This window comes from Nipponia nippon, unplaced genomic scaffold (genome assembly GCF_047370975.1).
Source record: "Nipponia nippon isolate SJK-2023a ecotype South Korea unplaced genomic scaffold, ASM4737097v1 scaffold_1, whole genome shotgun sequence".
NCBI lineage: Eukaryota > Metazoa > Chordata > Aves > Pelecaniformes > Threskiornithidae > Nipponia > Nipponia nippon.
Genome location: NW_028262290.1, coordinates 1,720,173 through 1,741,020, shown reverse-complemented (window position 1 = coordinate 1,741,020; position 20,848 = coordinate 1,720,173).

Below are 20,848 nucleotides of genomic sequence, written 5' to 3'. Positions count from 1 at the left end.
TCTTCCTTTTCTGGCTTTGCCTTCCGTTGTGAGACCTGCTGCCAGCCCATATGACTCACAATCCCAGTGAACAGTATGGATTTTGGAGGACATAATGGCCAAAGTAGGCATTGGCTAGAAAAAGTGCAACTTCCCATGGCAAATGATGAAACACAGCCATCCACACCTGCACTTTATTTGGTGCAGTAGCACAGAACAGCCCTTAACTTTCATTTCAAAGGAAACCGGCAAATGTAGCTCACCAGAAAAAAAAAAATCAAAGTCAATTAGGTGCATTTGGGATTTATCATTCACATCAGTTATAAGATCACTCGCTCCTATGCAGAATCCAAGTGAGAATCATAGAATCATAGAATCGTCAAGGTTGGAAAAGACCCTTAAGATCATCGAGTCCAACCGTCAACCTATCACTGCCAAGTCCATCTATACCATGTCTTCAAGCACCGTATCTATCCGTTCTTTAAATACCTCCAGGGATGGAGACTCAACCACTTCCCTGGGCAGCCTGTTCCAATGCTTGACCACCCTCTCGGTGAAGAAGTTTTTCCTAGTGTCTAACCTAAACTCCCCTGGCGCAGCTTGAGGCCGCTTCCTCTCGTCCTATCACTCATTACTAGGGAGAAGAGGCCGACCCCCACCTCGCTACAACCTCCTTTCAGGAGAAGAGAAATAAAACTTGTCATGTTCAATCTGTGGGTAAGGATGAGGAAGAAATATAAAAATTTAAAACAGTCTCCAAAGGCTGAACACAGAAATAAATAAATAAATAAATAATGCTTTCCATATATTTTTATGAATATATACATACATATAGTTCCTATATATGTGTATATGTTTACATAGAACAAAAGGAAGATTAACCTTCTTGATGGGCTAGTTAACCATCAGAACCTATTTCCTAAAGCAGTGGAAGAAAAGATCACCTGTATATCTTCAAAACATACCTGAATACTTTCTGAAATGTGCATACTGTTTCTGGATGCTGGGTTGTGAACCAAGTGATCTCGTGGGATCGCTTAACGGACCCATTTTGCTCTGAATAGCTCTGGGCCAGGTGCTTCTCAGATACCAGTCATGATCATGTAATTCCATTACATCAGTTGATGAACCAGTCAGAGGATTGGGATCCCTTTATGAATGGGATAATTCAGTACGGGCACTGATTCATGGTTTCCTAATGTGCACCCGAACCATTTCAACCCCATCTGATGGTCAGGTTACTCCATATATACCTGCCTCAGGTGTTCTTGTACCTTCTGCTGTTACACGAGACCCGAAACAAAGGAAGAGGCCAGTGCAGTGGACAGGCAATATGAACATTTCTAGGCTGTAACAATTTAAAGAGAAGTTTCTAAGGGAAGGAAGAAAGGCTGTAAGGCTCAAAAGAAAAATCATTTTTGATAAAGATGATGCTGAGTAGAAATCTCCCCAGCTGTTCAGCCACCACCATGACCAACCAAGCTTGAAGGTTGAGCAGAAACCTTAGCATGCCCTGCCTGGAGAACAGGGATCAACTGATATGTCACCAGCCATGTGGTTTTTCAGGGATTTAGTTCAAAGTTAATCCTATGCAACTTTGAAAGACTTGCAATTCACTTACCTAGCATTGTGGGTATTTAACATCGAAGCATCACCTGCTCACGGAAAATCCTGGAGCAGTTCCTAAGATGGGATTGCATTCCCTTGTCAAGGCAGTCTGGTAAGCACATATGCTACATGAATGGGGATTTTGAGTCTGAATGTGTCTGTCCCAAAACACAGGAATATACTTCTTTGTATTCATATCTAGTAGCAAGACAGTGAGACTGAGTTTATTTGCTTCTGAGCAAGGTGATTTCGCAAAACCAGTATTGGTGCTGTCTAACTGGAGAGGAAGGTGAAGTGCATGGGTCTTGTGATACAGAGCACGAAGGGATCAAACCCATGGTGGGATCATTCAGGAGCTTTGACAGACTAGACAGTGCAGATGACTGAAGGAGGGAAGGCAGGTCTCTTGTGCCCAAGCACACCACCCTGGGAATCCCAAATTCTTCTCCTGGCTCTGCCCCTGCTTTAAATCACTTGATCTGTCTGTGCTTTATCGCATCCTAAATTGGGGAAAGTAGCTTGAAGAGAAGGTTGGTAACACTCATGTGATTGTTTGTCAAACTAGGAGGCAAAGAGACATCCTCTACTGCATGTTGAATCCAAAAATACCCTGTCCTCCAAGACAGCAGAGGGGATACAATTCCTGTCCTTTTAATCCCAACCCCTGACAAATGACACTGAGAAGAATATTGGTCAGAGAGAAATGACAGAGGGTATTTAAAAATGTTCAGGTCTGCAATTCAGGCACTTCTTTGTCACAAACGCCCTGCGTGAACTTCAAGTTGCTTCTGATGCCTCAGGTCTTCCTTTGCATGCTAAAAAGACTGCCTTATAAGATACTTTCATCAGCTGGCTTCAAAAGGTGAAGGTAACATAGTCAGGTCAAAAAGCTTTTGTAGCAGGAAGGGAGAGGTTTCATGGCAAAGAGCAAGTCTGCTTTTGGAGGCCACACAGTGATGTCCCTGCTGACTTGCACCACTGGGTCACGGGTGCATGGAAGATGTCCTGACCTTCTCTTCGCAGAAAAGGGATGGCAGAGGTAGCTTTTGGGCACAGACAGCAGATCAGCTGGAGCGGCTGAACCACACCACAGCGGCTCCATCGGTTACCCATGGTCCATACCTCTATGATCCATAAGTCAAATTGTGATGAACACTACACAGTCTGCCTCACTCTTCAAGAAGAAGTGCCCCCACAAGGAGGAACAGAGCCAATTTGACCCAAGCAACTGCAGTTAAGAATGCCAAAATATAGGTCTACTATGAGACCTTTGACAAAGTATTTGCCCCATGGTGGTCGTAATAAAAACATTCCTTGTCTCACCCCAGGTATAATCTTGAGCCATGTCACACCCAGATTTCCCCTGGACTCTGTGTCAGTGCCATGTTTTCCACTCTCCAAACTAATCTTTTGTCTGGCTACAGCAAATTTATGCTTCAGCACACAGGGACTCTCTGGAAGTAGCTCCATCCTGGCAGTAGCTGAAACGAGGCTTCCTTCTCTCCAAGCATGTCTGTCTGTCCATGCAGCTGGCAAAATCTACCTGCTGCTCTCCCCTCTGAAAAGTCCATCAGGATAGGGATCAGTGCACAGCCCTGTCCCCTACAGAAAGCACAACTCTGATGAAACCCAGCAGCAACCTAAGCAATGCTGCAGCCAAAGCACTGAGTCCAGGTGACTGACCATGTACAGAGGCACTAAGATGGCAAATGGAGATCTTCTTCTGTGAACCACATGACAACTACACCACATGCATAATTCAAATCCTCCCAGGAGTCAGGAGCCCCCAAACACAGGAGGTGGATGCACAGAGAAGTAGAGAGGATGGACTGGATGGCAGTTACAGCTCCAGAGAGGTGGTTGTGATTCCCAGATTCATTGTGGTTGTGTCAGGGTTACCAAGTCCTGGACAGACATCAGACATCTGTGAATATCTAGGACTGATTCCAAATGCTCAGGGCTCACCTCTGTTCTCCAAGGCAATGAGGTGAGAAGGTCAAGAATGCCTTGAGGATAACATAGGAACTGTGGGGAGCCCCTAGGATGAACAGGAGTCATAAGCCACTATGGCACCATAAAATCATAGAATCATAGACTAGTATGGGTTGGAAGGGAACTTTAAAGGTCATCCAGTCCAACCCCCTGCAATGAGCAGGGACATCTTTAACCACATCAGGTTCCTCAGAGCCCTGTCCAACCTGACCTTGAATGTTTCCAGGGATGGGGCGTCTACCATCCTTCAATCCTTCATTTGACAAGCTCTCGTAAAAGAGATTTACAGCCAAATTCCCAGAGCTGGTGACCCTGCAGGAGACGAAAGTGAAGCATCGTCAGAGACAGAGCTGGAGACCACAGAAATTCTCCCATGGAATGCCAAGGGACAGACAGCTTGTCCACGTAGACGTCCTCCAAGACCTGACATTCTCATGATGATTTGTCCCATCTGGGTTAAGGGGAGATCTCTGGGTTTCCCACCCTATCAAACCCAGAGGGCTGGGATATCTGTCCTCACCACCATCGCTGGAAGGGAAGCAGGACAGCTCCCATCACCAGGAATAGCAGCCATTCTTCACCCTCCAGGGATGTCACATCCAGTAAGTGATGGAAACCCAAGGCCGTCATCAAGATGGGTGAGTAGTTCTCTGGAAATGCAACTTGTTTGGAAGCTCCAGCCCTCATCTCTAGGCAGAAGAAGAAGGAAACTAACCTGGGGCTACCAGAGACCTAACTGAAGACCTTGGTGTAGGATCTACACCTCTGAGCCCATCCCCTCCCCTCGATTCACTCCAGCCACAAACACTGCTGCCATCCCTCTCTGAAAAGCAAAGAGCCTCAGCAGCTGAATCCATGACTGATGGAGAGCAGCAGCTTGACTGTCCTGACCCTCCCATCCCCGACTGTAAATCAGGGGCCTGTCAAAGGAGTCGGCCCTTTGGAGAAAGAGGGGCAGATAAATCAATCCCACCAATCGACAGACTTGCACTGAAATGCATTGTTGGTTTATCAGTCAATAGTTATCGACCAGGATCATGTTCTCAGTGTGATATTCTGATCTCAGAAGGGAGCCCACACCCCGGTGGAAATGTAGGCTGTAGAAGTGCTTGGCAGCACAGGGAAGAGAGGTTAGAGAGAGAGGTGCAAACTGGACAGATGGGGAGAAGATTGGCACCTGGTAAGGATGTAGGTGAGTGTTCTGGACAAGGAGTGATGTTGAAGGGGGAGGAGTGGAGACAGAGCATGATTATTTGCACTTGAGAAGAGTCCAGACTTGCTTCGTACACCCTTCTCCAAAGCCAATGAGGAATCCAGGAGTCCCATTTCTCCCAGTCCCTTCCAGTCAGTAAATACCTGTGAAACACTGGCAAAGCCTGGCTCTGGTCCATGGTGAAGATGGCAGCCTGCTTCTGCTCTCAGCTGCTCCCCAGCTGTGGTTGAGGGGAACCAAGAAGAGCCAGCTCTTCGGGGGGAAGCTAGCGGGTGTCAGTATAATGCCTGGGGGGATTTTTAGCTTCTTCTAAAGACTTTGGAAACAATACACATCCCCAAGGTGCAGAGCAAAGGGGATGAAGGTTGCATGGTCAGGCACCACAAGTTAGGATTTAAGGGTTATATTTCTGCACTAGGACCTCCACTGAGACCAATCGGCACAGAAGAGCCCATGACCGTACTGTTAAATTCTCCATGCAGGGTGGCAAACAGCCTAGCCCCTGGCATATACACCCAGAAAAGGTCGGGGCAGTGCTAACTGGCTGAGTTTCCATGTGTGCTAGCGACCTTTCCCAAACCAAACAGCATAGGCATGTGCGATACAGCTTCCCAAGCTGCCTGGTTAGCCTCAGTCCCTGGTTGTGCTGCTTGAAGACCAGACTGTGGCCTTTTTTTCACAAGACTGCTCCTTCCCTGAGTGCAGAGTCTGGACTGCAACTGCTTGAGAACTAAATATTCACAGGTCTGTTTTCTCCCATCTATTACTTACTGTGCATTGTATGACCCCTGGTCCTAATACAGAATTATTAATTTCCCTGTGAGCTTGCTGGTGCTGCTCTTTGCTCCAACATCTCTGCAAACACACACTGTTTCCTCTTCCCAACTTCCCCATCGGATAAATAGCTTTTTTCCAGGGAAGGCTCAGCCAGAAGCTTCTCCTTCACTGTTTTATCCATCACAAAAAAGCAGTTCAAGGCTTCCCTGCAATGCAGGTCATTGCATTTTGCCACCTGGTATTGAATAGCCAAGACCAGGCTGGGCAGCTCCTGCTGGGAGAAGGGGAGAGGGAGGAAAAAAAGGATTGGAGGCAGAGGGGAGAGCCCTGAAAAGCAGGAACTGATGCTGAGGGAATGAGAGGTGGCTTTTCAAGCAAGAGCTGAGATCTTGGAGAAGCAGCTCATGCCCAACACAGCTTATCCCTTACTCCACAGGTACAAGAGCCATCCTGGCTCTGCAGGGATCTGGTAAAGCCAAAGAAGACACGTCTGCAGCAATTTTTCTTCTTCCCTTTTGTCCAGCAAGACCTCTTGAAAATCCTTCCCTAAGCAGCCCTGGGGACACACACACATACCCCCCCAGATTACAGGAACATGCACTCCTCCCAGGAACCACTCAGCTCCAGTGTTACTCCCACCCCATTACTGTTTCAATCAGTCCCTAAATTGGCTGTTTGGGAACCCAGGCTGCTCACGGTTGGTCACTGCCCTGTCACTTTTTAATTGGAGCCTTAATCTCTTGCTGGCTATGATAATGCAATCGGTATCACCAGGCAGTTTGAGAACGGTTAACTACCCGTGCCATCCGCAGCCCATTAGACACACAAAATCTGCCAACTGCTCAGATTAGTTGGAAAAGAGTTTAGCACTGGGGAACCGAAGGACTGCAGGCAGGGGACTGTGAGCAGTGATGGGACAGGGGGGCAAGACTCCCGGGTCCTCTCCCTACCATGCCATTTCGTAGCTGGTCCCAGGGAGGGGCAAAATCTAGGGGTTCCCTTTGCATATCTGGGAAAAGCAGCAAATAAAGAAAATGGTCATTTGAAGCAGGGTTGAGTGGCTTAGGACTCCTGGGTCCTACTCTTTGTTCTCGGGGGATTTTGGATTTAGTAATTATCTCTGGGAGTCAGTGTCCAGGCTCTAGTCATGAGAGGTATGGATCAGAGGGTGGGATGTGGAAGCAGCACCCCAAGTTTCCACGACGAATCCATCAGCGATGCTCTGCCAACATCTTCATATAACCTGTCAAGTGGCCTCATCCTGCCCCTTTCACTGGTGGTCACAGCATCCCAGCAGCTAAGCAGAAAGAGCAGCACAAAAAGTACTTCCAGGATCACCTTTTTGGTGGGGTGAGGAAGGTCGGGGGGAGCCAGGGAGCTCACACTGCCCTGGGCGATCTCTGCTCATTCCCCTCTGCCATGTTGTACAGGAGGACTCGAGACTCTGAGAGACAGCAGCTGGAAAACAAAGCAGATATTTGAAGAAAAAATTAATTGCAAGAGCTTTGAGTTTTGGAAATAATGAGATTCAGGGAGTTCAGAAATTTTGAAGTGTGTTCATGTGAATGTTTTTTTTAATGGCAAAATCTCTAGGGTGGTTTGCTATTCTTTATAAAATCTGAGGGGCAGGGATGGAGATAAAGTGGCTGGGTTTTCTCCTCAAGCTTTTCCAGTGTGTAGATATGAGGATGCTCATGCAAAGGAGCTCTGGTTCACTCTATCTCAGGCAGATTGGGAGGTAGGACTTCCTAAATGGTCTTCAAATCTGCATGAAAAATGGGGTTTATTCCCTAATGTTACAAATCTCAATGCAGGCCTCCTTAAAGCCCTCACAAATGAACAGCTACCCATGCGAGCACTTTAGGAAGCCTAGCCCTGATCCTGGCAGCAAATCTGACAGCCCTTAGTTTTAATGAGGAAATAATCCAGATGAAAGGATCGCTCCTCACATGCAAAACATTGTAAGGGAAAAAAAAAAAAAACATGTGCTGGCTGTACACATCTCCAATGAACGTCCTATTTTCCCAGGCTCAAAGCTTATTGATTTAAGTCTTCCCCTGTAAGGCTCATCCCATGCCATGTTTTGATGTCCCAGAACAGCAGCTTCCAATATTCAGTATTACTCTACAGCTTCTCGGAGAAAAAATTCACAATTTTTTACATGAATTCGGGAAGTAGGTGGAAACACATTTGATTTTGTTGTCATTGTATTGAAAATATCATTTTTCTTTGAACTACCTCTGAAGCATTTCTACTGGGCTAAGAGCAGAGTTGGAAATTTCAGCTCAGAAGGTGAAAAATATTAGACAGTTATGAGCAGGGCTGGTCAAGAAAGGTATTTGACTTTTTTCTTTAATGAAATGGTTTTTCATCAGAAAATTGCAGTTAGTGAAGACAAAGATCACACCTGATCAGCCTGGTGCTTAGAGCATCCCCTCCTGCTCCCAGACACCCTTGCTGAAGTTCTTGATCTGAATCGAGGTGGGCAAGGACTTAATGCCTGCAGGATCAGCATCATGAGTAGTGGTCCATAGGCAAGGGATGGGGAGCAACCAAACTGGTACAGTTGTGCTTTGACAATGATCCTTTATTCACTGTAAAATAAATGTATGCACAAACCAGAGTTGTTTAACCCACCATGGATTATCCTGCTTCTTCTCCCTTCCCGTCCTACGTGGGTGTATATGCATGTGTGTGTGAGCTTGAGTCTTACACTTGTTTCACATAATTTATGTCCCTGTTGTGGAGTGCACAAATGACAAGGCAAGCAAATCCCATAGCAGCCTCTTAAACAACTCAATAGAGGGGACAACATTTTCATTTTATTGTTGTTCATAAAATTTTATGGGTTGGAACTTGTTATTTTTGTTCTACAGAATGAAAGGAAGTGGTCTTTTTTATTATTATTATTTTTGCAAATCTGCAGTCACTAATGGAACAGCTCATAAATGCAGTAGCCTGACTCCCTTCCTCTGCAGGGAGCTGGGCACCAGGGCAGAAGAGGTCAGAAGGGAAAGGAAGAGAAGAAATCCTCCTCCCTTGAACATCTGCAAGTGAGTTGCTCTGTTATGCCAAGCTCCCAGAGAAGATGTAGGACCAAATTTAACTTTGTGAGTCAGCGTGTGTGTGCATGCAGGTGTCCCTGAGGCCTAGGAAGGGAGGATATTATTACACAGTGCATAAAGACCATCTTGAGAGGTTGAAGCGGCTCCCCAACCTTCCATGCTCTTTCCCACAAGCTGCCCAATCCACCCAGACCTGCCAGATCACACGCAGCAGGCAGGGCACCCTCTGCACCCAAGGCTGGACTTGCTAGCTAGACTGGCTTGCTGGCTCAGGGGCATGGAGCTGCCCATGCAGGCAGCCCCCAGTAGGGCCAGTTGCGCCTGGAGGACCATGCACAGGGGGACAGCATCAATTCACATTCAGAAAATGTGGGTCCATAATTGTGAGGTGGCGCACAATGTCTGGGAGGGCAAAATGTATGTATGGCAGTGGTTAGGGAGTGGAAGAGAAGTCAAGAGCTGGCATCCCCTGGCAGGCACTGGCTTTATATTCTTGGCTTGCAAATCATCCCCATCCCTCATCCCCTCTAGCAGCCCAGTAGTTGCATATGACACCCTGCAGCTGAATTTTTAGTATCACAAGTGCTGCTTGCTCACAGCCACACACATACTTTCTCTGGCAACGAGTCACATCCCAGCCTGACCCACATGTCGAAATCCAGAGCCCATGGACAGGTAAGTCCAGCACACAGCTCACATGCATGGGGTGTCCCAGGCAGAGCGGTCATCTCCAAGCCTGTGTTGGTGGGACCAGCAGCCTCCCACCACAAGCACAAGCACTGGGCATCCCCTTCTCAGGGTTTGGTCTCTGTAGCCACCTGGAGATACGTACCCCTGATTGGAAAAGAGAGAGGCCACAGTTTCTGGTGTTGCTCAGGGAAAGATGCCAGAGCCAGGGCTGACATACATCACCAGCCAAGGCTGGTTCCTACAGCAGAAATTGGGGCAGGGTCTGGCCCCACTGTCTTGCTCCCCTGATGGGCACAGTGTCACCATCCTCAAGAGAGAAAACCTAAGCTGAAGTGAAAGAGAGTCCAGCTTGATATAAGGAGAAGTGATTTCATAAGGAAGGTGCTCACAGGTTGGCATAGGTTGGCCAGAGAGGTTGTGCTGAAGTTCATTGGAGCAAGAGGTGGGAGCAGAAGACCTCTTGCTCTCTTCTGACATGAATTATCATTTGATCCTAGGATTCAGGAGCTGAGCACAAGGATGGGACCCCAAATCACCTGTCTTGGGCTATGGTATCTGCCTGTCCACAGCACATGTCACTGTTGGAATTGGGAGGACCAGGAGAAATACACTCGGGAGGTGCATAATCCCCAGACAGGGATCAAAATCCCCAGCTGAACTGGATGCACCATCCCCATTCAGTTCATAATTATGGTTATGGTGGCATATCCATTTACCTCCATTCCTTCTCTAGAAGAGCTGAACAGAGGGAATGAAGGCCACTCTTCCTCTCCATCGCTGTGAGCTCTGCTAGCCCACGCTTTGTGCTCCCCAGATCTTAAATCACCTGAAGGAGCAACCCCCTGGTCCCAGGAGATGCTGCAGGAACCAGGGGAGAAGTTCACCTCTGGGCACTATGAAAGGTCATCCCAAAGGCAGCAGAAAAAGGACCGTGATCTTGAATATCCCAGGCAAGCATAACCTTCAACTTCTAAACACCAAAAAAAAAAGGCATCTCTCATCACCCAACTTCCATCAGAGAGAGCTGCCATAAAAGAGAGTTCAAGCAATGGAATGAAATTAAACCCAAATTGACTATGTGGCAACACAGGCTATAAATTGTGGTTATTGTGACCAGTGCTTGGGCATTATTCGACTGCCTATTCATCTTCTCCTTTGATTAAAACATCCCGCGCTAATTCCATTTCCAAAGCCCAAGTTTATTTACGGATAATCAAATTAATTACATTCCCTTACTCGGTAATCCATTCACATCTCCCGGATGAAAATGCAGCCCCAAGATTTGACACCGAGATATTCCTGGCAGGAACATGGCATCTCAGGAAAAATCCTGTGGAGTGGGGAAAATGGAATAAATCACATCCTTCCCTTCATCTTGACTCCCCATACCTTGGGGGTAGGTTTTCACTGCTTACTTAACTAAGATGAGTGTTACCCCGTCACATTGCTACCACCTCCACTGACCTTCTCACCCTGGTTTGAGGGTGCTTTAGTCCCTGCACTGCTAACATGGCAGAGGGCATCAGTGCAAATTGGAATATCATCCCAGCTCCAGATTTGGATGGCTGCTCATCCTCCCGTGTCTTCCTATGGTCCCAGAAGCTCTGGCCTCTCTTGGCCAGCCTGGCCCAGCAGCACAGGACCCTTCACCAAGCTTGTTCTCCAGGGAGGGCAGATCCCTACAGCATTTTTAAACCACTGCTCGTGGTTATTCTTTTTTTTGTATCACAGTTAAGCAACATCAGTCCCTCCTGAATGTGTTTTCAGACTCCTAGGGCAATTAACACAAAGCCATTTTCAAGGATTTTTTCAGTGCCTGGTTATGGATACAGGAATATTTCTTTTCTGCTGGAAAACAAGCTAAGGGACAACCTTGGAGGATGTGTGAGTGCCACCAGAGTGCAACTTTCCCCGTCCTCCCTCCATCCCTTTCTCCTCCCTCTTGGGCTGCCAGAAGGGAACCAGTTTCTCCTGGGAAGGGGTGAATGTGGCTTCAGTTTTTCCACGTTCACCTGCAAGGTCTCACCATGCCACCACCTCCACCAGGACCCTTGCCTGCTGCACAGTCCGCAGGAGCCCTCCCATGCCTGCCCCCACAGACATCCCTCCCAAGCATGCAAGCATGCACAGCTGCAAGATGTTTCCCACTGCAATACATGACTGGGTTCTCCGCTAATCCTCCCACCCTCCTCAATACCTGTGCTCGTCCGGGCGCCTGAGAGGATTTGGAAAGGCAGGGGAAATATAATTAGACGTGATGTTGCCCTCGGAGTCCGAGACGGGGCCGGCTCGTTGAAGGGCAGCGGTCAGCAGAAGGAGCAAAGAGGAGTCAATTTAGCACGGCTTACAGTGCTGTTCCGGCTGATTAGGGATTTGATGAGGGAAGGGGTTTGATTTTGGCAGTCGGAGTGACAGAAGCCTTACGGTCAGTTGAGATCTTGTTTAAGGAGGGGAAGCGGATCTGGACTGGGGATGACAGATAGGGAGATGGGGACGAGCGGGACAAATTGGCATGGTTCCCTGTCCTTGTTGTCTCTGCAGCTCCCGGACCTAATCCAACCAGGGCTGGCCACCAGCAGGGAAAGGCAGCCAGGAGGGCTGTAAGAAGCTCAAGGGAGGGAGAGAGGGTGAAAGCAGCAGTGATAAAGAACAAGAGAAGGCAAGAAAGACAGGCAGACAGTGAGTCTAAGTGGCATCTTCCCTGGGAGCATGTCTTAGCCTCAGTCATGCCAGCGCCTTCTGGTTGTGGGCCCTCTGCCCATCACCTCTGCCCTCATCCTGCAGCCCTCTGTGCACCAAGAACAGAGAGGAGAGCAGAGGTGGAAAAGGAGAACCAACCTCACATGAGGCTTGTCCAACCTTCCCCTTCCTGGCTGCCAGCTTGGGGACTTGTGTCCTAGGAGTGGAGGGGCTCTTGCACACTCATGCTTCCCATCTCCTCCAGGGCCACAGCACAAGGGCACGTAGGGCTGTCCAAAGGACCATGTCAAAACTGTGAACTTCCACTTTGTCTGTCCTGTGGTTTGCAAGTAGATTCATCCCTGTTAGGCCAGCAGTTCCCTAATTATACCCCTTTTGGGTGCATGTAATTGCTGATGTAGTCATTAGTCCTGTGTTCAGATAGGTAGATCCTCCACTTGGAGGAAGTTTTGAGAAGCCCTGATGCATAGTGAAGAGACAACCACAAAGAGGTGAGTGTTAACATAAATTATCATAATAATGAGACAGTCTTCAGGGGAGATGGCCTAGCAAGCTTTCCCAGATCGATATCAAAGCCGTTGCAGCAAAAGACAGTAAGATCTCTCTCACCCCTGCCCCCATCCCAAATCCAGGCCAGGAAGGTATTGCACATGCCCTGTTGTTACACAGATCCCTTGCATCTGCTGTTGGTTGCTTCTGGACATGAAGAGAAGCAGGGGACATGCCCCATGGTTAGACATGGCACTGGCAGAGCTCTAAGCCCAATTTTTACCCTGGGGTGTTGAGCTTCCCCATTAGCAGTGATTCCACCCTAAAATATCTCACCCTCCATTCCCCTCTACAAGCTGACCCAGAGCCAGGGAAGGGAGAGTGAATCTGACACGATGTCTTTACTTCAGTGGTGGAGCGTGATGGAGAGGCTTTAGAGCACCTAGAACTTTATGTGAGCCACATGGCTTTGTTTGGGGACTCACGATGCAAGTCACACCTTTCTTGCAGGTAATGAAGCAAGACTGTTAATTGCAGTTGCTGTAAATAGGGACAGATTCTTACTTTCCCTTGATTGCCTAGGTAACAGACAAGTTCAGGCATGAGGGAAACTCTGCTACAAAGAGCATCAATCAGACAGAGCTGCTGAAAACAACCCCAACTCCATTTTCTGTTGTCACATGGAGATCAACTTTCCCAGCTGCCCAGCCAGGGCTCCAGGTGTCAAATCCAATATCCTAAACACCATGCTGCTGCCCTAAGTGTGGGACAAACCCTCCTCCATTAGCAGGTCACCCAGTAGCTTCTGGGAAGTTAAACTACTAGGAAAAAAAACCAAGCAATGCGGTCAGGTTTGCAGCCCCTGCCACCCTGCTGGAGAGAGGATCCTGTTCTGAATGTAATCTCATTATTACTAAATGTCAGGGAGCCTTCATCACACCTGGACAGAGAGCCTTGACCCATAACACCCTGTAAATCACTCACATGAGGAAGAGGATGGAGACCAGATGGGGTACATCACCAGGGGAAACGCACAGGCTCCAACACCCCAAAAAGCAAAATCCTTGCAGTGACTGGTGCCATAATCCTCCCTTTCCAGCACCCAACGGTGCTAAAATGAGGCTAGAAAAGGTTCAGCATGGAAGTCAGCAGGAGTGCGGTGCCGGCACGGCTGAGGCTTTAAGAAAGAAAGAAACTGCAATCTCCAGCCAGAAACCAAAGTAGGGAAACATTCTGTGTTAATAAACAAAATGAAAGGGAAAGTTAAAACCATCTTTCTCCCTGTTGTACTTGTGATGTGTTCGGCTTTCAATTCTCTTTGACAATCCATAAGAAATTAACACCACGAGATATACAATTATTGTCAGATGTGAGCAGGGCAATCAAAGCATTTCAAATCAATGTTTTGTCAACAAAAATAAATGAATGTATTTGCCATGAAAATTCCCACAAAATATTGGCCCTTTTTCCCCCACAAAGCTCGGAATCTCATTTTATATCAGCTCTGAAGTTCCTTTTCATCTGTCATCATATCTTGAAACGATAAGAATTACTCTCAGTAGGGAGTTATTTCTTTGCTTCCCTTTCAGCTCAAAATAGAAAACACTTTTTTTTTTTTTTTAACTAATTTGAAATAAGCTTAATATCATCAGTGAAAATTCATCATCAGAACAGAAAGATCAAATCTTTCCACGACTCATAATAAAGCAGGGAGCTCTCACCTGGTAACTGGTGCCTACCAGCTTCCAAAGGCAGCTTCAATATAATTAAATAATAATAATCCAGAAGATACAAAGCCAGGGATCCTGAAGCACTACTTAAAACTGTGCCACCTCCATTTCAGATGACTGAATGTGAATGCGGGTGATTTATTTGATTAATTAGCTAGGTAGGTTTCTAGCAACCCTCCACTGCATTTTCTAGAGGCTCCATCCAAAGCCCACTTAAGCCAGTGTAATAAAATCTTTTGCCTACAAAGGGCCTTCAGATAAATCCATGGGCATGTGCCAAGGGTTAATTTCTGTTTCAACTCACGCTGGGTCTACTCCACTGCAGTCCCCGGTGATTTCACTGGAGTTATTCCAGATTATCCAAAATGAAGGCTAACACAAGCCAGCCCCGGGAACATGCACCTGACTGTGCAGAGATATTTTCAAAGACAACCTCCCTCAGAGACAATCTCTTTCCTGGAGTAATCTTCCCCCGATCCCCACTCCTTCCAGAGTGGGAGAACCCTGGAAATTACTTTTGGGGGCAAATAGTGGGGAGGGAGGTGAGCTCTAAGCAGCACAGATCCCCTAAAGATGTTAGACTATTTGCATCAACTGGAGCAGAGTGGTTTGGCTGGCACAAAATGCCATCTCCCCATCCCGGGTGGGCTGGCATCCCTCCAGAGCCATGATCTCATTCCTCCCACCTTCCCAGAAGTGCCCCATCTGATGCCCCAGTCACGACTGTTTGCTGCTTCCACCCCTTCCTCTGTCGGGGTCCATGCAGGCAGACATCTCCCTCCCCATAAGCCAGCCCTCTTGCCTGAAATTAGAAGCTTAAGGGGGTTGGTGGTTGCAACCAAACATCCTGTTGTGCTGGGGTGGCATGTGTGGGGCACCCATCCCCAATGCATCCCCATCTCATCCCCCAGCACCCTGCAAGGTCTCCAGCCCTCCCAGGCACCATGGAGGGACCAGGCACAGCTGGAGAAGGAGGATAGCAGATGCTGGCCCCTTTTGGGGACAGGTTCTTTGGGGCAGGGCAGGTCCTGAGGTCTGTCCCCAGGTGCCACTGCAGTTGTGAATGGCCACTGCGGCTGGATGCAGGCGGCCGTGATGCCAGCATATATACGGCTGTCCTCCCCGCTGAGCCAGCTCACCGTCATTTTAGGTTTCCACTCGCAGCATGTGGCGGTTTGGGGAGGGAGGAGGGGGTCTTTATCTTATTTTTATTTATTGGCAGGGAAGGAAGAGAAACCCCCTCAGCCCTCCTGCACTATGCAACAGGAAGGGGAGCCACGCTCCCTCGTCTCTGAGCCCAGAAAGGTAATTGCCTCTCTCGCTCCAATCCCTGAGAAACCTTTAATATATGTCTCCGCCAACTTTGAGGCCTTGTCCAATCTTGACAAATTGTAGTGGAACAAATCCTGTTTGGTTGAAATACAGCGATTCGAGGGAAGATGGATTCGAGAGAGATGGCAGGTCCTGCAGAGCCATTTAATGCGTTTTGGCTGGGGGTGCTCGGCAGCAGAAGCAGCAGCAGAGGCGAAGCACGATGCTTGAGAAATGTCCCTCTGGATGCAGGGGGACAGGTCAGGACCCCAGCCCAGATGCTGGCAGGGAGGGAGGGCAATTCCGCAGGGACATTCCTCCCCACTAGCCAGTGCATACAAGGAATGTCATTATGGTCCCAAAAAGATGCGTTTGCAAGCTAAGCAGGTAGTTCTCCCCGCCTCACCAGGGAGGAGCGTGGTGGTCGGCATTCCTTCCTCAATACATCTCTTGAGGATTTCATACCACCCTCCCTCCACCCTGGGATCCTCTGGCCATCCTGGGGTTTATTTTTAAACCAAGCCATCCAGAGGAGATGCCCGGGGTGGGGAGAGGTGTTGCCATCAGCTATTGATCATCTGTTTGTCCAGGAGAAAAAAGCATCCATCTGATGGCAAAGTTATCCCCCAGATGGACCAGAGCCTTGGTACCAGGACCTAGTCCCACCAGCTGGCATGGGAACTGAAGGACGTCAGAAATCCCCTGCTAGATTCAGTCTTATTTCAAAAAAGACACGAATTTAGGGAGGAGAGGAAAGAAATTTTCCATTACCATATATACAATCATATGCATATAAAGCTGGAATTTGATTTTTGACAATTAAAACAGGCTATAGGATTGCAGGAAGAGGATATTTTAGTTTTAAGACAGTAACAAAATTGCGCTTCTAACAGCTTTCTGCATACAGGTATAACCTATTTGTCAGGAGATGAATGTTAGTCCCCATTGCAGAGCAAATAAAAGAAAATCCAAAAATGTACCACATCAGGAAATTGACAGGGAATAAGCTGTTTTACTAAATCTATGACTGAAAATATATCAACTGAGCGATACTGCTGGTATTAGACTGGGTCACAGTTTCAAATTTCCTGTCCTGCTTCATTCCAAATCAAGATATATATATTTATACATATAAAAGACATGCATAATTGTATAATTATACAAAAATGTATAATTTTATATGTACATATATTTTATATGTATAATTATATGCATATGTATAATTTTATTTTTATTTGTGTGTGTATACATATATACACATAAGATTTTTTATGAAAGGAACAATTCTAAAAATATTTCTTAAGCCATCCATGCTTTGATTTTTCTGCACCTTGAAATGTATTGGAAATCACAAATCAAACCAAACCTTTCTGACATGATTGAAATGCCACCGTAATTCCATACAAATACAGGGATGAAATCTGTGTGTCCTTGCAAAAGTTGTTTTTTCCCAATTTCTGTTGAGTTGGCCTTTCCCAACTGAAATCTCCCATCTGAACATGTTTGACAAGCTCTGCTCACTTAACTCAAATGATATAAAAAGTTGTTATTTGTTTTAGCTGCTTAACGCTGGTTTTTTACAAAGGAAAACTAGAAAGAGGACGCATGCTCAGACGTTTTTCAGGCAGACCCTTTTCCCACACAAACGTGTCTCAGTCTAATTTGGTCAAGTTTTGCCATCATTAGATCCAAACAGCAAATATCATGAATATGTCTGAGACCAAGATTTACATCCTCACTTTGCCTAACCTGTTAGCAAGAAGGTACATGAGCAGAAAAACCTTCTAACTAACTAGTTTACACAATTAATTCTTCCTCAGTTTTTGGTCTGCCACTTGTACTGATAAAGATCAAGGTTTACCTAAGTATTTTTGATCTCCTGCAAATCTTAATTCATTAATTATTGAAGAGAATTTTCTGTTGTAATGAAATTATTAAGAACATGCTTTTTATTGATTCCGATTAGACAGCAAGGTTGGATAAGTATATAGGCAGAATACACAAATCTTATGCTTCCTCCCCAAAAGTGCTCATTGTGGATATTTGGGGAAAGACTATATGAAACAGGGCAAGTGCTTCTCCAAAACAGATCATCCCATCTCCCTTCAATGAATGGGTTACAGATCACTGGGGTTGCAGATTGCGCTGATCTCTCAGTTTTCAGGGAGATCAAGCCAAATTTCTGCTGCACTACTGAAAAGTGAGAGCTTTGATTATTAGGAATTTGGTTATTATTTTTTTCAAGGAATACTCTGCAAATTAGGGGTAATCATAGCTTGAAAGGCTCAGTCTTGCACAGGCATCTCTACCTGGAGATTCTCAAAAGAGAAACAGTTAAAAATGAGGCATGCATGAAAGGCATAGAAAGTTTGCTTGCAGGGTTTTTGTCCCTGCCTGCTCTCCCAATGGAGGGGACAGTCTGCTGCAGAAGCCACCTTGTCCTTCAGAGGCTTAGAGACCCTGACACAGGAGGACCCATTTGCCAGGGCTACAAAATGCAACTAATCATCGTGTCATTTCACAGATGTAAGCAAGAGCAGAATTTGAGCACCTGACTGCAGAGCAGTTTTACTTATTAGCTTGTGGTCAAATTCAGTGCAATTATGTGGTGAGATATTGGAATGTGGGCTGAGCTTTACCCACAGCAGCACTATTTGTTTGAAACCAAAAGCAATTGGAAGGAAAACAAGCTATCTGGCTACAGACCATTGAAAGCAATAGGCAGTTGCAAGGTCAAAAGCTTTGGCTGCCTGCAGTGGGTTTAGGAGAGAGGGGAATCTGCTATAGCATTTATGAAACTCAGGCACTAAAATAAATACTGGAGGGCAGAGTTGGTGGATGCTGCCCACGAAATCAAGGTGCTGTTTATAGCCAGTGGGATGGATGTATCTTTCTTGGCAAGACACTTAATTCTGGCCAAAATAGGGAGAGTCTCATCACCTTGAGAAGAAATGTGATACAAAGCATTTTTTAGATTGTGCGTGTTCAGTGTTTGGAAGCATACAAGGGATGAGAGAATGGTTAGGGGCTGAGGGCCTTTTTACTCTACATCCCTCATACTCTTGAGCCTAGCAATCTGGGGAAATATCTGAGCAGTTCTCCCAGGGGAATGCCAAAGCCCACCTCCATCACGTGGGAGGCTGTAATCCTCAGGCACACTTGCACCCTCAACAACATGGGACTCCAGGATTATTTCTAAATTACGACCTCCAGTTCAAACAGCCCATGTTTGCTCTTCACGGACACCAGCTCCATTGGTAGCTCTCTGGTCTCCAAGACCTCCAAACAGAAGCAAAGTCGAAATAAAAGACTTGTCTCTCCGTACCCTGGTACTGGTCTTGGACTGGATCTACTTGGTTGTCTCCAACACTTGAATCCCCCTGGGCATGCTCAGATCCTCCTTGTTGCAAAAATAAAATTGCAAATCCATATTAGATATTCCTTCATTTCCTAAAGTGTACCCCCTCTCTTCCCAATCCTGTCACTATACTGCACATGTGAACAAACTTGATAGGTCCTGAAGGATCTCTTGGGCATTAGTTGGTTGAGGAACTGAGATAGAACACTCAGCTTCCCTAAGGCCACCAGTGGCAGAGCCAGGACTAGATCATGGGGAGAGACCAAGAAGCCTTTAGGTTTGAACCACAGAAGGAGGCTTCAGGTCAGTCAAATGGTTTCTAAGAAAGAAGATTTGAGCAGTGGGAATTAGACACCACATCACTAGAGGACTGAAAAACAGGTTGGGCAGGAAAAGTCATGAACTGCTGCTCTCAGGAAACTTATTGCATATGTATGACCCATCACAAGTCCCAGATATGAATTGGCAGTCCTGGAGGGAAATATGGCAGCCCTGCTGTCCCTCATCTGAGCAGGGGACACGGCAGGCAGCATCAGATGAGGACTGAGGAGAGAGCCGAGTTAGGCTGCAGTGATGGACGAGCCAGAGGAATGGATGGAAAATGGGAGCAAAGGCTAAGAAACCTTAGCCATGCTGAAAAGAAGTCAGCAAGACCAGCTTGACCCTGTTCATCTCCATCTCTGAGTGTTGCTCAGAGTCCATAAATCTACATAGGCACAGATTTGTCTGCCTGTCAGGGGAGAGGGAGAGGAGATGTACTTTATTTCTAGTCCCAGTGCTTTTGATGAGCTGCAGTATTGCCCTTCATACTCCTCCAGTCTCAATAAACCTGGCTAATTAGCATCCTGACCACTCAATTAATTAGGCAGTACACTTAATTATGACAAACTACATTATTCACTATAGCCCAGAGTCCAATGGACATTAGCGTCAGGTTATGTTCAGTAACAATTTGATTTGAGAGGGAGTTTATTGACCAGAAAAGACATATGATGAGATTAAAATAATCAGTAGAACTAGCTCAGTGCTATTGGCTTGTCGTAGCTGTGGGCTTGGGTTATAAAGACATCGAGGATGGCCAAATTAGTCGCTTCATTCTCATTAAGAGCCACTGCATAAATGGAAAGATATTGGCAGAATAGAAAGGGAGAGGCAGCCAAGCTACAAGGGGGTCTCAAATAAGATGCAGGACAGTGGGATTGGTTTGGCTTCTTCTTTCTCTTGGTCATGACCCTGCTCTTTGCCAAAGATAAAGGAGAAGCCCAGAGACTTCACTGCTCCCAGAGAGCAGTCGAACAAGGTTTGCCCATATACAAATGTCCCTTGGGAAGGAAAATGCCATTTCCCCCCAAAAATATCTGTCACTCTTTCTGAATAGATGGCATTGACCTGCCAGCGTCCCAGTGAGGGTTGCATATGTTGCCATAGGGCTGACCTAACCCAACCAGGGTGCATCTACACAGCTGTGCTGAGCAAGCCAGGCTGATCTCTGCTGCCCATCCACCCTGCTCATCTGCTAGCAGGAGTGCCCAGCACTGCTGACCATCACACCATCCACAGGAGTGCATGGACCAGCAAAGGGAGTGGCTTCTTGTCCTTTTTCTTCCTCAGAATCAAGAAATGAAGGGAATAAGGCCCTTTTCTTTGGATTCAGAGGATGTATTTGCTACCCCAGTATTAGCCTAGAGTCAGTTTCCTGATTCAAGACTCTTCTGTGGAAAGAAATCAGTGAAATGGTCAAAACAGGGAGAGCTGGAACACACCTAAACTGGGTGATATGCACATAATCAACTTGCCAAGGGATAACAGCCATGAAAAAGAAAAATAAAGATGGTTCCTCAGTGAGGGGAGGGGGAAAGAAGAGATTCACTGGGAAATCTGGTCCAGCTCTTGGCATTTCCATCACAGCTTTGTTCTCCCAGTATCTCCTGGCTGT